Source organism: Drosophila suzukii (assembly GCF_043229965.1).
Source record: "Drosophila suzukii chromosome 2 unlocalized genomic scaffold, CBGP_Dsuzu_IsoJpt1.0 scf_2c, whole genome shotgun sequence".
In the NCBI taxonomy this organism is placed as follows: Eukaryota; Metazoa; Arthropoda; class Insecta; order Diptera; family Drosophilidae; genus Drosophila; species Drosophila suzukii.
The window spans coordinates 23680395-23687609 of record NW_027255896.1 but is presented as its reverse complement, the minus strand read 5'-3'; the positions used below and the strand labels follow the sequence as shown (position 1 = coordinate 23687609).

Here is a 7215-nt window from a genome sequence, read left to right as displayed (position 1 = left end):
TTGTTTAATAGTAAAATGTCTATTGACAAGTTTGGTCACTTTTCAAATGATAGAGATTTTTCCTTGCTTTTCAAAAGGGAAGTTGAGAGTCTTACAGGTATATATATAGACACTGATGGTCACATAAATGTTCAGAAAAAAAGAATTAAAAACTCTTCAAAACCAATAAACGGAAATGATTTGGCTATTAAATTGTATGTTGATGATAAAATTAATGAAGCGAAATCACATCAAATGGAAACTATAACTAAACCATTTCAACTACGAAATAAAAGAGTATCAGAGCTGGAAAGTAAAGTAATAAAAATGATAACTCAAATGGAGTATATACATAATTCAATAAAAGAGTTTGTTGATAAATTGGAAAATTTTAACAAATTCATAAACCAACATTTAAAAAAACCTCCACCAATCATTCGTTCTGATCAGACACAAATAGATGGAATAATACTTCGGAAAAGTCCATTTGCACATCGTGTAAACGAAGAAGAAGTTTTAACAATTAATGTGGATCATACATAAATATACCACTCTTTCATTATTTATTTTATAATTAAAATGTCAGTTGATAAGTTTGGTTGTTTTTTAAATGAGAAAGAGTACTCAAGAGATATAACAAAAGGTCTAGAAAAATTTCAAAGTATACTTAATGATTATGATGGACATTTAAATGTTCAGAGGAAACGATTTAAAAATTCCCTACCCCCCATTCATGAAAATGATATTGCAACAAAGATTTATATTGATGATGAAATAAGTAAAGTAGTACAGAATACATCTAATGAAATTTCTAAGCAACCGCAGAAACAACAAATCTTTAGATTAAGACCTCGAATCAATAATATTGAGGGAAAAGTGAGTGAAATTTCTAAAAAATTGGAATTTCTCATGAAAACTTTTAATAAGGTAGTGGAGGATATAAATGAAATAGAAAGTAACATTTTCAATTATATAATTGCACCAACCTCAGTTTTAAAAGGTGAAACTGAATCTTTAGAGAAGAAACCATTTATACCAGATAAAATAAAGCTATGAGTAAACGAGATATTGTAAATGAGTTACATCGCCCATCATTCAAGAATTTCCCAAGACGTAGAGTTATAGTAAAGGGTATTAATGATTTATGGCAGGCTGATTTGGTTGAAATGGGGGCATATGCATCATCAAATAAGGGGTATAGGTATTTGTTAACAGTAATAGATACATTTTCTAAATATGGATGGGGTGAAGCAATAAAATCAAAAAATGCAGATGAAGTTACAAAAGCAATGGAAAAAATAATGAAATCTGGTCGTGGAGTACCAAAGAATTTACAAACAGATAATGGAAATGAATTCTATAATAAACAATTTAGAGAATTGATGAAAAGATATGAAATTAATCATTACTCAACATTTAGTACTCTTAAAGCATCTATTGTGGAACGTTTTAATAGAACAATAAAAGAACTTATGTGGCGTGAGTTTAGTTTTAATGGAAAATATACTTGGCTTCAAATATACAAAGAGTTGATTAATAATTATAATAACAGGAAGCATAGAACGATTAAAATGAAGCCTATTGACGTCAATGCTAAAAATGAAAAACAGATTTTGATGAGATCATACAATCATCTAAAAATATTTACAAATGGGGACTTTAAAGAGGGGGATCATGTACGAATAAGTAAATATAAACATGTCTTTGAAAAAGGCTATACCCCAAACTGGACAACGGAAATTTTTCGAATTCGGAAAGTACAAAATACATCCCCCACCACATATTTACTTGAGGACTTGAAGGGTGATCCAGTACAAGGCGGTTTCTATAAACAAGAAATTAAAAAAACAAAATTCCCTAATACTTATCTTGTTGAAAAGATTGTGAAACAAAAAGGTGATTATGTGCTTGTGCGTTGGCTAGGCTTTTCAAAATCAGAAGATAGTTGGATTCATAAAAACGAAATTCTATAAACAACAAGTGGAAGCATAGAACAATTAAAATGTAGGCATTGACGTCAATGCGTGAAAATAAATTATGTTTCCTCTTCACAAGCACGCAATTCCTATTTATAAACGGAACGGAACTTGATTATGAGCTTGTGCGTTGGCTAGACTAAAAGAGTATATACAGATAAGAATTTTGGGTGGAACTTGATTATGTGCTTGTGCGTTGGGTAGGCCTTTCAAAATCAGAAGATAGTTGGATTCATAAAAACGAAATTCTATAAACAACAATAAAAATGTAGACATTGACGTCAATGCGTGAAATAAATTATGTTTCTTCACAATCACGCAATTCCTATTTATAAAGTGTGAAGAAAAGCATGTACAGATAAGAATTTAAACAGAACGTTACATATTTATATATACAAATCTGGAGGGTATAAAGGCAGAAGAATTTCAAAAAGTGTTCAGTTTCCATCTATTCGTTCACGCAACTCAATTTCGGATCGTTTGCTTATTCATTCGATAGTTCGTTTGTTCGATTGTCAAAAAAACAAAATCAAAATTAAAATGACGGTTTTTATAATATTTTTTGTGATACTTTCCCTCTTTAATCCGATGGTGAAAATGGTACCACTCCCCAATGAAATGACTTTAATTGAAAACCCATCGACTTCCAATAATTCGATTGGGTTATTTATCAATGTTCCAAAACTAAAAAAAATCATTAAAATTGACTTAAAATTTGAGATCCTAGAGGACAGTCATATTTTTATGGATCTCATAAACAAGACAAGTGATGAAAAGGAGATACCAAACTTAAAAAGTGAACTCGATACTAAAATATTTAATGCTATTAATGGTAGCATTAATGAAAAAGACTTAACAACAAGTACAAGTGCAAGTACAGTTGAAGAAGAAACTACTAAATCAACATCTACTACAACTACATCTACCTCAACTACAACAAGTGCAACTACACCTACAATGAGAAGGGGAATTCTGGAGGAGGAGGAGAAGGAAGAAACAACAACTACAACAGCAGCAACTACATTAAAAAAAGAACTTCTGGAAGAAGATACAACAAAAACAGCTACATCAACAACTACAACCCCAACCAATCTTTTTGATTTTAATAGCGAAAATGAAAGTGTTGATCACATAGAAAATAAGAACATAGGAGAAGAAAAATCAGAAAAAATTGATATGGGTATAATTGATAGTGAGAGAGAATTTGAAAACGTAAGTCGAGCACCAACATTTAGTAATACGTCACAAGAATTAGTGTTGGGGATCAGTGATAGTGATACAGAATTTGAAAGTGTAAGTCGGGTTCCAATAAAAAGGAACACTACTCATAAATTAAAAAGCACTGAAAACATACACAACTCTCAAATCGAATTCACAAAGAGAGCTATAATTGAGAATTTTAAGCAAAAATTAGTTGAAAATGAAAGGAGAATAGGAGGGCATATGGATTTGGGAAGAAGGGGTCTAAACAGATTCTTTACCATCCAATACAAAACTGCTACAGTAGGAGTTAAATGTCATTACAATAATATTTATAGAAGAACACATTCTAGACGAAGTCTAAGTAAATCTAAGCGTATGAATTTAAAATATTTATCTAATCGCCAACGCCATCAAAAATCTAAACGCAATACTAATACCCCCTTAGCAACTTTAAGAATAAATTGTTTTGAATTTGCAGAAGTTTTATCCCAAACAGTAATTAATGCAGAGAGACGAAAAGACAGGATTGTCTATGAAAAAATATCAAAGGATGCTGATCTTCTCTCCAAACAAGAGAGTAAAAGAGAAGAGATAGAAGAAGAAGAAACAGGTTATCTTAGTGATGGTCCACAAATCCAAGAAATTGAAATAGAGGAAGCAGAAAGAATTAATGGGATATATTTAAGAAAGAGAAATTTAGCAGCTCAAATGATGCTTGAATATTTAAATAAAAAAGAAAGTCAGATTAGTACAGATAAAATATCAATTAACGATATTAACGATTTCAAAATAACTAATAGTGATATTATAACATAATCTGATTTAGTAGGGAAATATGTTTATTTTTACAGAATATAAAAATAGAAGATGAAAATAATAATTCGAGTAAATTAAAAAAAGGTGAGTTTAATATATATATATATATATATAATTTTATATACTAATATATATATATATATATATTTTCAGAACTCCAAAACATAAATAAAAAAGTTGAAAATAATATTTCGGATGGAGCTCAAAAAGGTTGGTTAAATACATATAAAATAATATTTGTATATATATATAGTAAAATATTTATATTTTCAGATCTCCAAAACATTAATAAAAAAGAGGATGGTAAATTTTCTCATAATTTGTATGGTGATGACGATGATGATGATGATGATGATGATGACCATGATACAATCCTTTATGATGATGAAAATCCGGAACCATGTATTCCAAGATCATCTAGTGAGGATGAAACTATTCTTGTTGAGGGTGGTATAGATAACTATGTTCAAACTATACCGTTTAATTTAGATGAAGATAATGATAAATACATTAAATCAATTCCTTTAAGTAATGATGACAATAAAGTATATAGATTACAGGGTGGTATAGATAACTATAAACAAACTATACCACTAAATATAGAAGAAAGTAAACAAATTGAATGTAATTCAAAGAAAATATTGTAATTCTTCTGTTAAATTCAAATTTTCATGTTCTGTTAATTCTCATAAATTTTAACATTACCCTGTAAGTAAAAGCGATGTTTGTTCTGTTAAATAAAAATTTTATAATAATAATAATAATAATATTGTGAATTGTAATATTTAGTTTATACATTACCTTACATTTTACCCTTTAAATAAAAAAGCGTTGTTTGTTCTGTCTTATTTACAATTATAGAGTACATTTATTCATTTTTTTTACAATCTAATAAATTTAATTCTAGTTCTGTATAAAACATTTCAAATTCACATTCATATATATTTTTCTTAAATTTTTCTATTTCATTCTCTTGATAATTATTTCTATTAGAACAATTCTCTATTTCTTTTATTCTTTGTTCATAAACATAAATATTTGAATCCATTTCATTAAGTTTATTTTCTAATCTTTTTTCATCTATTTTATAATGGCCATATTGTAGTGTATTAATTTTATTGTCTTGTATAAGAACCTTTGTGTCTTTATGACTGAGAACTACTTTTTTACATTTAATTGTTGATAAAAGATGATTTTTAGATCTAATCATTGACATAGAGCCTACCACTTCCTCTTCCGAAAACAAACATTTTTTAAAACTATTAAAAGTTAATTGATCTATTGCACTTCTTTTAACACCCTTTGATTTTTTCACTGTTTTTTCAGAGCTGTCATTACTATTAGATGTTTTAAAGGCATACATTTTTGATCTCAAACCAACAAATTCAGTCATAGGTCTTCCATTGAGTTCATCTTTAAAAAAACCCAACCTTTTTTTATTAGCTTTAGGAAAATTATAGAGATTAAGTAATTCATCAGAATAATCTGATGTATCAAACTTCATCTCAACATCATTCCGAATATCTTTATAAAAATCTTCAGTGTTAATGGTATATATAAAAGAATCTGTATCCATATAATTTAATTGAACATTTTCATTGTATTTAGGTTTGATATAATTATAATGAAAATCATACATTTTCCATTTCGATAAATCTAATACAGCAAAACCTAAATATAAAGGTTTGTTGTACAACACATTTAATCTTTTCATTTGAAAGGCAAAGAAGTTTTCTGAAAACTGTTTGACACTATGGAAGTTTGACTTTGAAATAAGAGATCTACCGCAATGCCTTTTTGGACCAGAAGAATCGGATGGTGAAGCACTTTCCCATTCAGTAATTAATTTAATATTAACGCGCTTATCTACATTTTCCATCGTTTTACCGTAGACAGCATTATTTAAAAGTTTAAAAAAATCTTTTTCAAATGTATTTTTTGCATTAGTTCTATGGAATGTATTCAAATCAATATATGTTTTTAGCCAAGGTTTCTGAAAGAAGCGAAGACCTCTATGAATTTTTGTTAGAATTAATCCATTTTCTATACACTGTTGAAGATTTTTATAATGAATTATATATTTTTCTTTATCCCTTAAATCAGCAATTAATTTTTTTATTTTGTCTGACTTTGTTGGTAACTGATTATTACAACAAAATGGAAGGTCATTATGTTTATCGTGCAATTTTAAAGGATATTTTAAATCTACCTCAAAAATGTATCCATATTCACTATCATCTGCAATCTCAGAAATGTTAATACTATCAAGTTCCCCCCTTGAAATCCATTCAAAACCTCCATATGGTAAAGATTGTGACATAGCCCAACCATATAAATTATTTGCATCCAAATAAATCAAATATGATGATTTTTGAGTACTATCAAAATTCTCAACATATTTATTATTTGCTTTAGCATATCTACATGTACATTGAACTAAGCCACCACGAATACCACTTTGAATAAATTTATACTGATCTATATCAGTTAATAAATCTAATTCAATTTTAGTACATTTTAACATAGCTTCCCATGATAATCCTGGTGTAGTGAAAAAATGTGCTGGATCAAGTGAATAAATTTTACTACAAAGTCTTCGAAAGTTTTCAAAGACATCAGACATTAATAAAACATCTGTTTTTAAATATAATTCTAAATAATCTTTAAGATTATTACAAGAAAACTCATTCCATACCTTTTGTGCGTGAGTATAATTTTCAACTGAACATTCATTTTCGGTTAAGGAACTATAGAAAGCTTCTCTAGGAGGTAATTTACTTTCTTTTAATTTCTCAACTGAATCTAAATATTCATATGGAAATACACCCTTTCGTCGCATTAAGTTGAAATGATTTTCATTAGGGAAAAATGATCTTGTTATACACATTTGTTCACTATCTAGATTTGAAGCTAATGTATCTAAAGCAGAAGGCATAAATCGAAACGAGTCTAGAAAACGGATTTCAAAGTTATCACCATTACTTAAAGTTATAATTTTTGAAATTGATATATATTGTTCCTTATTTAATGGAATTACCTTTATTTCACCAGGTATGACTGCCAAATCTTTAATAAATAGATGGCAATCATACCTGGTGAAATTGTGGAAGAAAACAGGAATAAATTTTGGAACTGTGTATTTTAAATTACACTCATTATGTGCTGCCCCCCTAAACTTTCCTGTGAAGTGACAGTGATCCCTAACTCTGTCTAATAAAAGAGGAGTGTTGCATATATGACA

General features: G+C 28.5%; 1 long non-coding RNA gene across 1 annotated transcript; it reads left to right on the top strand.

Annotated features, from left to right (window-relative positions):
- Nucleotides 1-251: 251 nt before the first annotated feature.
- Nucleotides 252-4787, top strand: LOC139354094 (uncharacterized). The gene is made up of 3 exons (XR_011605189.1): nucleotides 252-4058; nucleotides 4128-4184; nucleotides 4248-4787. It is a non-coding gene; the product is annotated as an uncharacterized lncRNA (long non-coding RNA).
- The last annotated feature ends 2428 nt before the right edge of the window (nucleotides 4788-7215 follow it).